General features: G+C 51.7%; 1 protein-coding gene across 1 annotated transcript in view; it reads right to left on the bottom strand.

Moving 5' to 3' along the window:
• Window positions 1-9,904, bottom strand: part of Megf11 (multiple EGF like domains 11) — a 320,501-nt gene extending 310,597 nt beyond the window's left edge. The window contains exon 1 of the mRNA XM_029543169.1: window positions 9,783-9,904. The gene's annotated coding sequence lies outside the window, so the exon portion shown is untranslated. The remainder of the gene's footprint in view (window positions 1-9,782) is intronic.
• Between the last annotated feature and the right edge of the window lie 2,995 nt (window positions 9,905-12,899).

Below are 12,899 nucleotides of genomic sequence, written 5' to 3'. Positions count from 1 at the left end.
AGAATGACTCTTTCCCCAAAAGTATACAAACTTGAAATGCCACCCAGCCCACTCGCTCTGCCACACACAAAAAGAAATGTGCTTTTCAGAGAAAAGAATGAATAAGCTTTCTTGCTTCCTGCCACAAAGCATGGAATCATTCTGAGAAGTCGCCACCCCTCCAGGCCTCTGTGTCCCTAGTTACCTATGAGAGGCAGCACAAGCCAGCTCTGAAGGCTTTGTCCCTCTCACACCTTGTCGACTTCCTGACGCTCACCCCATGGTGTCCCCCGGAAGGGTGACCTGTCCCTGGTAACTCACTGCTCATGCCTGAGTGGAAGGGCAGCTGAGGCCTGGACTTCAGTCAAGGGAGCAAGACAAGTTCAGAAAAAGACCCAGAGTGAAGCTCACCCACCACTCCGATCCCCAAGCCCGGCTACCCAAGACCCTTTCCATCTGCCTCGTAACTGCTTTAGGTGAGAAGAGAGCTCAGGATGGAAGGGGCAGTCTTAAAACACGAGGCCTGATTATCAGCGTGCACCCGAGGGGCTGCAAAATGCCAGCTCGCTGGCTCTGAGTGTAGTTCAGAGCCTCAGACTCCCTTTCCAAATTAATATTCATGGGGCTGGCATGCCATTTATTTGCATATGTAGATTATTGCTCATCCTCTGCAGGAAAGAAAAAGTTTGGGGGTGTTTATATTTATTGTATTTATTTTAAGCTCCGGTGATAAAGCAGGCGGGTCAGGCCGGGGAAGGGCAGGTTGCTGGTGCAGGAAAACAGATCCTAGAGATAGGATCCGCAAAACCAACTCCAAACCAGTCTGTAGAAGTCATCCCATGAAGCCCCTCCCTCAGAAGGCTCTAGAAGGTTACTATTTGAGATAGGCATCCAGTTGGGGCCTGTCACTTGAACTTTCCAAGAGCCTGTTTCTTTTATTCAAATGTGTGTTCATGTTTGCAGGTGCCTGGGGGCTAGGTGTTGAGTGTTAAACCTTGTTTAAGGAGGAAGCCCAGGTTTAGAGCCTACATGCAATCCAGGTTCTTACTAAGCTGTGGTGCCCTAAGGAGGCTCTAGCCCACCCTCCTGTGCTAAATAAACACCTTACATGCCTGGTACCTCAGAGAAGCTCCCACCCTGCCCACTGTCATTTGATGCCATCAGCGACTCTGAGAACCTTTATTCAGTCTTCTCCCGGTCCACTGGCCTCACCCCCTTTTCTGTGTCAAATAAAGTGTTCAACGGAAAGCTGGCAGTCTGAAGTAAGTTGTTCAAAGTTCTGGGGATTTGCAAAAGCAACAGAGCAGTGTGAGACCAGAAACCAGCAGACCAGGAGTGGCAAGAATGGCCACAAGATACTTAAGTATAAATAGATGAAAGCCAGCCCTGTGCTGGCTGCCCCCAGCGCCCCCTGCTGGCCACCTCTGCTCCCTGAACAAGACAGTTTCAAGGTAACTGTCAACTGCCTAAAGTAATGTTCCGCATACGGGAAGCATTCATTAAAATTAGTCCCTTCAATTGAGGTTGAGTGAAAAAAAAAACAGTTTTTTTTTTTTAGGAAAACAATCTATTTCTCTGGTTTATGAATTCAATAAACACCCGCTGAGAGCCAGGCCTGGCGATGCATGCCTGTAATCCCAGCACTCAGGAAGATCATGAGTTCAAGGTCATCTGTGGCTACACAGCTAGTTCAAGGCCAGTCTATGCTGTGTTAGACCCTGTCTCAAGAAATTAACAAATATCCATTGAACTGTCCTGTATGCACAAGGCCCTGGTTCAACCACCTCTACCACCACCACCACCACCACCGCAGCGGTGTGGCCGCAGTGTTTGCCACAAATAAGGGCCCAGCCTGTCTCATCGTGGATCTCAATGGGTTTAGGATCCAACTGAGAGAGACAAGGAGCACCCTGAAATAATGCTGACTAATGACATCAGCAGTGTCCTATTAAACATGAGATTCGTGGTGTGAGCAGTAATTGCTACAGTTCAGGAAAGGGGAGGTCAATACTTGGAGATCACTGCGGGCACCAGCACTTAGGGAGGCTCTAATGAGGATACAGCTCGAAGCAGGCCTTAAAGGGAGGGCTACTTCAGAAAACCCAGAGAAGGGCGGGACTTACTGCCAGGCCAAAGAGGCCTAGAGGTGAGGTGAGGAGAAGCGCAGAGGTGAGGTGGATAGAGACCTAGCAAGGGGAGGGAGGAGAGGGGGACAGGTGAGTTGAGAAGAGGCTTAGCAGGGGAGGAAAAGGTAAGATGAAGAGATGAAGGCAGACTGTGAGATGCCCAAATATCTACGTGGGGAGCTTATGTTTCATCCCATGAGTGAAAGGTCCATGTAAGCCTGCTTTGGAAAGATCTCAAAAGAAGAAAAAAAAAAAAAGATAGAAAACTCCCCCAGCTACTACAGTGGCCCCAGAGCTGCACAATGGGCTCACAGCATGGATTCTGAACCCACAGCCACTTCTGCACTGGCATCCACTCTGTCTCCTTAACAAAGTCACTCAGACTGTTCTAGTCCCTGCACAGCGGGATGACAGAGCAGGAGGCTGGTGTCATCACCCAGAATACCACAGGAGTTTTCTCAGGCCAGGGAGCTATCTCCGAGGAAAACAGTAAAGATGCAGGCTCTGCTTAGACATTGGGAAGGGAGCATAGGAGTCATGGGATTAGCAAAAGGCTCTATCTACTAAGTCGGTCCAAGCACTGAGAATATGGGGACATCTGAGAAACGGATGCCATCAAATTTCATGGTGGTAGCCAGGCATCAAATATTGCTAATATTATCTAAGCCAGGTCCTGTATACTCCTGGAATCCCAGCACTCAGGAGGATGTAACATGAGAATTGACAGTTCAAGGTCATCCTCATCCACCAGTGAATTTGAGGCCAGCCTGGGCTACATGAGGCTCCGTGTCAAAAATGCACACCCCAAACCCCTCCAGTGAAGATTAGGATGATGACGACAACGATGACGACGTTGTCGATGATGATATAATGCAGTTAACGCTGAGACATGGTCTAAGAGGCCAATACTGAGAACCAGCTAGCGCTGAAGCAGGAGTCCAGCATTGTGAGGGAGCAGCAGGAGCGGCCGCTGACCCACAGTGGAGACACCTACCCCACAGGCACCATCAACCACTATCCTGGGTTTGTGGCTCAGTGGGTAGGGCACTCGCCCAACATGAAAGAAGCCCTGGGTTGAGCCCCCAAACCACTTAAACCCAATGTGATGATACATGCCTGTAATCCCAGCACTCAGGAGGTGGAGGTGGGAGGATTCAAAGTTCAAGGTCATCCTCAGCTACACGGGGAAGCTGGGACGTATAAGACCCTGTCTCAAGGCAGTTTCTGTGGTTGCTCAGGAAGATCCTATTTTAGCCTGATTTGTTGTATGCCGCTGCTGAAAAAGAGGAAAGCAGACAGACAGAGCTTTCAACCTTCCTTGACTTCAGCGCCAGAGTCTTGGAATGTGCCCTAATGACTACCACCTCTAGGAAGCCTGTCATGACTGCTGTGCCTCCTCTGAGGGCATGGTTTTCTGCTATGGTTGCTTTTCTGGCCATCTTGCCTCCTCTGCCTCCTGAATATCTATGATGGCTATGGTAGAATCCACAAACATCTCCTGAATTTGGTTATATACTCCCTGATGTTCAAGAAGTCAAATCTTCAAACCCTCTATTTGCCTTGTATTGGCCAAATGTAGTCATTGGGCTAACTCAGATTTATCTTCCTAATCAATCCCATTATGTAGATGAATAACCGAGGCACAAAAGGTTAAAATACGTTACCCAGAGTCATGAGGTTTAAGCAGAGTAGAGAGGATTCAAACCTGGGTCTTAAACTCCCAGTGACTTGATGCTTTTGATCCTTTCCAATTGCGTCCTGAGACTCAATAGCCCATCAAGATTGTTCTAGACCAAGTGTGAAGATCTCTCCCCCTGGCCTCTGCTTAGGTCAGGCATGGTACTGGACTCACAAGTTCAGCCAAGAAGACAAGAGGCAAAGTTTAATCGGAGCCTGGGGAAAGGCTCCCTTCTGTGCCTCTTCTGCCACTGTACATGATTTTAAGGATGAAACACTTGGAACCACTGCAGCCATTTCATGACCTTGAGAACAAAGGATGAAAAGTATCTGAATCTTCTATGATGCAGCCAAGCCACTGAGAGAAACAACCTTGGAGCAGGAAATAGCCTAGACCCCTTGTTATGGGAGATACCAAGTCCCTTATTGTCCCCCGCTAGGAGAGTTCAGGTCTTCTGTTGCTTGCTGCTCTGACACCCTCTCCAGTCAAGGGCTCTTGTCTCTGTAGCTACCTGAGCTGTTACGGATGATAAATGAGATATATTAGTCCTACTCTCCACCCTCACTGAGCCTACCCCAAGGTTGGGCATTCAATAAAGATTCGATCTATATTTGATCTTGAGTCTCCCCTCCCTCACCATCTCTGACGGGATCATTTTTCCCTTTTCTGAGCCTGGCTGATCCCAAGTTTCTGCCTCACATTCTGACAGTGGTCTTACCATAACTGACCACTGGGCCTTCCTCCTCTTCCTCCACCTTCAAGGATCAAGATCCATGCAAGGTACTCATGCTGGCCCCAAAAGGCCATCAGCACAAGTTCGAATTCCTAAATATTTGTTCTTGGAAACGTCTTTCTCAATTAGATCTCACCCAAATGTTTGACTCAGGCTGAATAAATTCCAGCCTCGTGCTCCAGAACGACATGTTGTGGCTGCATAATTGCTGCAGCTAGCTTTATTTGTTATTAAAAAAAAAAAAAAGAAAGAAAGAAAGAAAGAAATAAACATGGATTGCTGTTCCTTCTCGACTGTAAAATAATCAATAAATAGAATCCAGATGAAAAATACCAGCATTTAGAGAGAACAATTCTGTTATGATTCTTTTCTTTGGGGCCTAATTAACACACATGGTAGATGGGCCCCATCATCGAGTGGAAGACTCCTCTCCTGCTGAGATTCCACTCCAAGTCAGAGGCAGACAGACAGACAGACAGACAGAAGGTGTCAACAAACAGAGCATGTGCTGCAGACTCCTCAAAGCCTTGCTCTGTTCCCACAGGCAGTTTCTTGTTTTCTTTCTTTTTTTTCTTTCTTTCTTCTTTTTTCCTTTGTTCCCTAAGAACACCTTGCATGGCAACTGTCAAATAAAGCACAGCCAGTCCAGTATCAGGAGAAGCATCTTGCTGACTCTCTCCTGTCTTTCCGTCCTCCCTTCCTTCTTTTCCTTCTGTCTTCCTTGTATTCTTTCCACCCTCCCTCCCTTCCTTGATGTTGAGACAGGTTTTCACATAGCTCAGGTTCTCCTTGAACTTGCAGCTTAGTGGAGGATGACTTTGAACTCCTGCTCCTCCTACCTCCCCCCTCAGCCCCCCCCCCCACGTTTTGCTGAAATTAGAGGCCTGTGCCACCACACCTTGGTTGTTCGGCCCTGAGATTCGAACAAGCTTTGGCAAGCATCCTGCCAACGGAACCACCTCCCCAACCCACTGCCTTCCTTTTAGATGAAGAAGACACACCTTTCTGGACAATGGTCACCCTGGCCATGCAAGTCTCATAAGGGGCTCAGGGAGTGGATGGCACCTTCTCAATTATAACACCACTCTAATAAACCCCCACAGAGCCACAGGGCACAGAGTCTGCAGCCAACACACGACACCTATTTATTCCCTAATTACATGACAATATATTCTCTGTGTGTGTGCTGATGAAGATAAAATATTCTTTTAATTCAACGGCCACCTGGGGGTGGGGGGATGGGACTGCATATAAGTGCGTCCTGGGAGTCCCTGGTGCTAAATCGAAGCCTTGTCTCAGCCCAGCTCCCCAACCCCCCGCCCCATCCAGTAGAGTCTCCAAGAAAATCAGTTCCTTTCCTCTGTTGCCCACACCTAAAGTATGGTTCTCACAGTGAGAGCATCAGCATGGTAGAGAGCTGGAGAGAAAGGGCAATTAGCAAGGCCACCCCAGGCCCACTGAATCACACAGCTGAGGGTGAGTCCATGGAGCTGGGCTGCTATAAGCCCTTCCCCCCACAGAAGCATGACCCCTTTAGCCTCCCAGACAGACAGAAGGGCTCCAGTTCTTATGCGTATTTATTTTATGTGTATGCATGTGTGCATATGCATATGCGGGTGCACACATTTGCATATGCTGGTGCATGCATGCATGCAGAGGGCTGGGGCCAACCTCAGGTGTCATCCTCAAGAGGTGTCCACTTTGTTTTTGAGGCTGGGTCTCTCACTAGAACCTAGGACTCATCCATTAGGCTAAACTGTCTGTCTGTCTGTCTGTCTGTCTGGTGAGTCCCAGTGCTGGGATTACAAAGGGCACATCACCATACTCAGCCTTTCATGAGGGTTCTGGGACTCAAATTCAGGTCCTCTTGCTTGCATAGTAAGAACCTTACTGAGTCATTCCTCCCAGTTCAGAAGAACTGCACTTTAACTTGAATGGGACTTGTTGGGGACACCTGAATTCTGGGTCCCCTAGACTGCACAGCTATCCCAATCTACAGACCTGAGTTTCCACTTACCGGTCTGTACAGTGGGGCTCTAGAGCTTACCAGACAGCTGTCGGCGCTGGAGTTTCAGAGGTACACAGTCACCTGGCAGCGGTCTCTATGGAGACCTAGCAAGATCACAGTTGCCAATGTGCATCCGCTCCCTCCTGCCATGCTCTGACCAGCAGAGACTCTTTAGGGCTGTTCTCCAGTGCCACATACAAATAAGGTCAGCAATACAGCTGTCCTAGGTCACCCCTGGCACCAGCTGACACTCCAAACTTCAGGGCCAACTGTTTCAGATCTTGTCACCCCTCGAGGTGAGGCCGGGGTTATTTGTTACATTGCCAACAGTTCTTCAGAGGTCTTTATGTGTTTATGTGCCTTGTCCTTGAAACTAGAATGTAAGCATAAGAGGGTAGGACCTGGGGTGTCAGCATAGTGAGCTGGGGACCATGCTTGGCTGAGTCCCTGGGCCCAAGGAGTTGCTGCTGAGCTAAGGGTTGACCAGATGTCCCTAAGAGGGGAAAGGTCCAGCTTGTTCAAAGCCCAGAATACCCAAGCACCTAGAGTCTACTACACCTGTCTGTTTATGTATGTGTTTAGGGAGAGAGGGTGCATGCCACGGCAAGCATGTGAAGGCAGGAGGACAAATTTTGTGGGAATCAGCTCTTTCCTCCCACCATGTGAGTCTCCAGCATTGAACTCACGTTGTCAGGCTTGGCCGCAAGCACCCTTTCCCAGCTGGACCATCTCATCTGCCAGCACCTGCTTTCTAAAAGTAAGGGAGTGAAGGAATGCTGAAGCTTCCATGAAACCTAGGAAGCTTGGGGGGAGGGGACAAGCAGGGGAGAAAGAGGTAACAGCTTCCGTGGCTTCCTCAGCTTCCCAGCTTCCCCAGCTTCAGCAGCCGGCTCCCTGACCCTAGGGTCACTGAGTTCTGCCTTCAGAGACAACTGCTGACCTTCCCCTTCCACAGAGGCTGTGGACCTGTAGGCCAAGTGCTGAACTTGAGTTCTCCTTGGCCCACACCAGTCCGCTGCCTGGGGTTAGCAGTGAAACCTTGGCTTGGGAAACCCTTCTCCTCCCGTGGTAGTGTACGAGGCTCACTCTAGATCCTGCGGGAATGGCTTCAGCTGAGAGTGCCTGCCGGACTCTGCTATACAGCAACCCCTGTTGTGCCCTCCACGTGTGCCCCCCAGGCCTGCGGAGAGGCAGGTCCGTGGCATCTCAAAGCAGACGGTGCAAGCACAAACTTGGCATACAATAGATAGTACTCCTCTTGGTCCTCTTGGGAGATGCTAGTTATCCCCTCCCCTCCCCGTGTCCTGCCTCTAACCTTCCCACCTCTTGGCCTTCCAGCCTTCTCATCGTTCAGTGGCCTAACTGGGAATACCTGCCTCACACTAAGAAAGTGGGAGTCTGCGGGGGGGGGGGGGATCAGGAAAGGCACCCAGCCCTTAGGCAGGAAGACTGGATTACTTCCCCTTAGTCAGCTCTAAACGAGTCCCTTCACTTCTTTGGGCTTCAGTAGGCTGATCTGCGGAATGGGAGGAAAGGGAAGGACTGTAGCTATAGGCTTCAATCAGAAGATTAATCAGAGGCTTAAACAATGTTGTGAGCAATAGCAAGAGCCCGGTGCTTAGAGCACAACGCAGGAAAAGCCGCCAAAGAAACAGAAGGTGAAGCGGCACATCCTAGGCTGGGGGTTAATGTCAATGCTCTGGGACACTGAACCCAACCTTCAGGGAGGGGGCGATGGCCCGTAGATGATCCTCTCTGCAAAGACCTCCAGCTTTTTTGCTACTTCTGAACCTCCGCTAAGCCTCACAAAAGATCTTTTCGGCTTGCAGTCCAACAAAGACGGAAAGCGGGAAAGAGATGAGGGTCGGCGAATCCAGCCACTGGACTCCGGGAGCCAAAACGCCATCGCCATCGGGGCAGGCTCGGACGGTCCCGGCAGCCTGCCGCGCGCCACCACCTGGTCAGGACATTAACCCCAGTTTCCCCCAGGAGAGTGATGGGCGCGGATGCGCTGGGCACAAGTATTCTTGCCACAGAGAGCTGGGAAGGCAGGGAGCCCTAACCTCCTGGTAAGCATCCTCCAACCTGCGGGAGGCCCTGCTTTACAGGCTCCCGGAGGGACCAGGCGTGGGAGAATCTTATCCCAGTCACTTGGACCGGTTTTTCTCGAGAGCATCACCAGCCCGGAAGGAGGCCGGCTGGCCTCGCAGCAGGCACTCACGGGGACGGATTCTGAGACGCGACGACAGTGGGATGGAGCGTGGGAGTCAGTTCCAGGAAAAAGCAGCTGGGGTTCGAGGGCTCTGGGACCCGCCAGGCGGAGACCCAGTGCTCCCAGACTACAGACCGATCGTGACTCCATCCCACTCGCGACCTTGGTCCCAGGAAGGAACGGTTTTACCTATTTTTAAGTCTTTTTTCTTTTCCTCCTAAAAATTAAAAGACTAAATCAAGTCTTAGGGGAAGGTGCCTGCGCAGGGCTGCCACCAGGACCACTGTGTCCCCACCTACAACACTACCTCCCGCGATTGGGAGAGAAGTTAGGAACTTCGGGACAGCCACCCACGAGCGCAGAAGGAGGGACTCGCTTCTCTTTTAACTTTGGGTGTTGGGGTCTCCGCCGAGGGTCGGAGGTAATGTCGCTAGGGACGACCCACAGGACTGCAGGGCGTCCGGGATTCCCTCAGTGAAAGTGGGTAGACAGGATCAGGGAAAAAGGAGAGTGTGAGTCCACGTTGCGCGTGGCACAGGCTGGGTTTGGGCTCCGCGGGGACCTGCGCGCGGCCCCGCAGCTCTGCGTCGGGACCCGGGTCGGAAGGACGCGGTGCGGGGCGAAGGTCCCACACATCTAGAATGGCTCTCGGCCAGGAGACCCCAGATTCGCGCAGAGCTGGCAGGTTCCTTCTTCCGGACACCCGCACCGCGACTCTCGGGTCTTCCCCCGCACGTGGAGGCGCAGCGGCCGCTGCGTCCTGACTGCGGCCGGAGGACGCGCGCCCAACCCAGCCGAGGTTCTCCACGTCTCGCATAGACCCCCGGGCGCTCCCGCAAGCCCAGCCATCCACCTTCTGCCCCTCGCCAAACTCGCCTTCCAGAGCCAGGACCTGGCCAAGGCAGCCTGAGGACCCACGGAGCTGGTGGAAAGTTAGTCGCGGCGCTGCAAAGCCCCCTCCCCTGAACTGGAACCCACACCCCGGCCAAATGCACCCACAGTGCTCCGAGGCTCCGGGTCCCCGCAGACCCCACCCAGCCATCTACCTGCTTCCGCGGCGCGCCCCGGGCTTGGGCCAGTCAGTCGCGGGGTCCTATCCCCCGGAGCCGGAGCGGCTTCAGGTCCCCAGGCAGGAGCGGGAGCTGCGAACCGCCCCGAGCCGGGCAGCCGGCTCCGGGCACTGAGAACGAGTGAGCAAGCAGGAGGCTGGAGCCGCTGCGACTGCTGCCACGGCAGCCCCCACCCCCCTGCGTCCCTCGGCCCCTCCCTCTTCCCTCCTCCCTCCGCTCTCCCTCTCCCTCCCACCTCCTTTCAGACCCTGCGATCGCGCGCAATCCCTCGCTCTTTTTCCTGGCTTTCTCTCTGCCGGTTGCCTTCTTTAATTCCCTCTGTTCTCTTCTCACTTCCCTACTCTGCATCCACCCGTTTTGGGTCTTTTACCGTTTTCCCCCACCCAGCTCCTTCTTTTCTGTATCTCTTCCTTTTAACCCCCCCCCCCCGCGACTCCTCTTTCTCTTCCCTTCTCCCTTTTTTTTCTCTTCTGACCGACCGATTAGCGTGGCCTCTGCACCTGTTCTTTGTAGAAGCTCTGGCTGGTGAAGCTAGCCCAGGATGAAGGGGGACCAGGAGTATGCCCCAAACTGAGCTTTTAACAAGCTGAGGACAGATAGATACCCAGGGAAAGCTAGAAAAGCAAAGAACTCAGTGTGCAGAACAAGCTGCTCTGAGCTGCACCAGGTAAAGTGCAGACACCCAGGCCCCAGAGCATGAACTTGCCATGCTGTGATCAACTGCAAAGGCTGGACTTAGACCAGCGGGACTTCTTTCAGACTTCAAGGTCTTCAAACAGGGGACAAGATGGGGGTGGGGAGGCAGAGGAGGGTGCATGTTACTGATAGGGTGTCAGAAGTCTGGAATTGCACCCAGAGCCACCTGGAAGTCTTCAGTCAGATGTGACACCTTAGACTACACCACGCGTGTGCTTGTAAGTGGGTCCTGGCCAGGTGGTGGGAACACCTGCCGGCCACCCCTACTCCTCTCCTGCTTCCCTGTTTGCCAGAGGTGGGGGTGGTGGGGTGTTTCCTTCCCTTGAGGTGAGGAGGGGTCCCACACTTGGGAAAGGTGGCCTGCACCTGGAGGGAGAATTTTGCCACTAAAACAGACAGATTGTCTGTGGCTTCGGGACAAGCCGCTCGGCCCAGGCTCCCGTGCAGCCTGAGGATCCAGTTCTTTCCCCAGGAGTATCCCCTGTCATCTGCCCATTTCAGCCCAATGGGGTTTGGAGAAACGAGAGAAGCAGCCCCCTTCCCGTTGGCCCACAACAGACAGCCCTGCTCTGGAAGCACCAGACCAGATTTCCATCAGGCCAGGTTCATCCAATATGTGCTAGGGCCTCTGCAGGAACGGTGTGAGCAGAGGAGATCTTTCTACATTGGGGTTTCAGGTCCCAAAACTCCAAACCGACCTCCCCAGCAGTTCCTTACCTTGGACTGTCAAACTAAACGGACAACAGATGGCAGAGCCTCTTGTTCACAACACAAAAGTAGAGCTTGAAACAGTATGAAGCACTTAGCAAACACCCGGTCACTCACCCGCCAGAGTGAGTCCCTCCTTAAATTCTGCACCCCAGGGGCTTCTACCCTCTCTAGTGCTCTAGCCCCTCCTTTGCAGGACCAACCATCTAGTGATATATGACGCTCCCTATCTGGCAGTGAGGAGACCCAATCTGACATTGGAAAAAGTCCCCAACTCCATAGCCCTAGGGGGTGTGAGTCTCACACTAGGAGACCAGCTCCACTCACTGTGACACTAGAAAGATCACTGAGTCCCTCTAGCCTCAGTTTCCCTGTTTGTAAAATGGGAATGCTAACAGTACCACAAACCTTCCGAGGATTAAACCAAAGCCCATTTCCTGGAACAGTGACTGGTGGCACTTGGCCACTGTCTGCAGTTAATATTAGCTTAATTAAAATTAGTCTAGGCCTACGCAGCTTCCTCTGCACAGTGACTCTTGGGTTCTGAGCTCCACCTTTACCCTGCTTCTCACTTTGACTTCTGTGTGGTAGAAATGTCTAAGTGGGCTCCTGGATTTGTAGAGCTGGGTGGGTCTTTCTGGATACCCATTGTGCTCAAGAGCAGCACAAAGCAGGCTGTCCTGCCCAGCTCCTTCCTTGGCTGCACTCACATACTGCCAGGCAGGGATCATGTGTCTAAGGACTGCTGAGGGACAGGGGGTGGGTGCCTGGTTTTCTGCCATACTCTAAAAAGCTGCACGGATCTATAAAGCTGGGCTTTCCCTGCCCAGATGGCAGGCCTCCAAGAACACATGTCACAACAGAGCCAGAAGCACTTTTAGCAAACATCTCTAGGAGTCAGCTTGGGGTCGGCCGGAACCCACAATCCATCATTCACTTGCCAGGAGAGCCTGCTTGCAGGAGGCTCTATAGTGCTTGGCCTGGCCCAACTTCTACAAGTTTATTTGGGAAGTTATAACATCTAAAACTATACTATTCACCAAAGGGTAGAATCTAAAACAAAGCCCAGTCGCCACCCAAAAGCTTACACTCAGCTGAATGTGACCGTGATGAGCCATGCCAGGCTGCCCTTGAACTTCTTACATAACTAAGGATAACCTTGAACTTCTGATCCTTTTGCCTCTACCTCCCAAGTGCTAGGATTCCAGGTGTATGGCACCGTGCCGGGTTTTACACAGTGCTGGGAATCAAACCCAGGACTTCATGCATTTGAGGCAAGCACTCTACCAACTGAGTGATAACCCCAGTAGACACATGCACACAGTAGCTAATCCATACAAAGAAGTATGTTCTATCATATATATACATATATACATGTATACATATACACACATATGCATATATATGCACATACACACACATATATGTATGTGTGTGTATATATATATATATATATATATATATATATATATATATATATAATACCTTAGGAAGGAGGGAAAAGGTACCATGAGCTGACTGAGGGGCCCAGAATCTGACACCCCAACTCAAGTCTCTGCACTACCACCTGTACTCGTGGGCACAAGGATGTGCCTTTCTGCCTGAGCAGAGTGAGAAGGGCAGAAGCCAGAACTCTTCTGTCCAAGTTGACTCCTCCTTCCTGGAAATAAATCCCAGAGACAGGGGTGC

Source organism: Mus pahari, chromosome 10, assembly GCF_900095145.1.
Source record: "Mus pahari chromosome 10, PAHARI_EIJ_v1.1, whole genome shotgun sequence".
Taxonomy (NCBI): Eukaryota; Metazoa; Chordata; class Mammalia; order Rodentia; family Muridae; genus Mus; species Mus pahari.
Note: the sequence above shows the minus strand (reverse complement) of the source record. Positions and strands in the feature narration are given on the sequence as shown.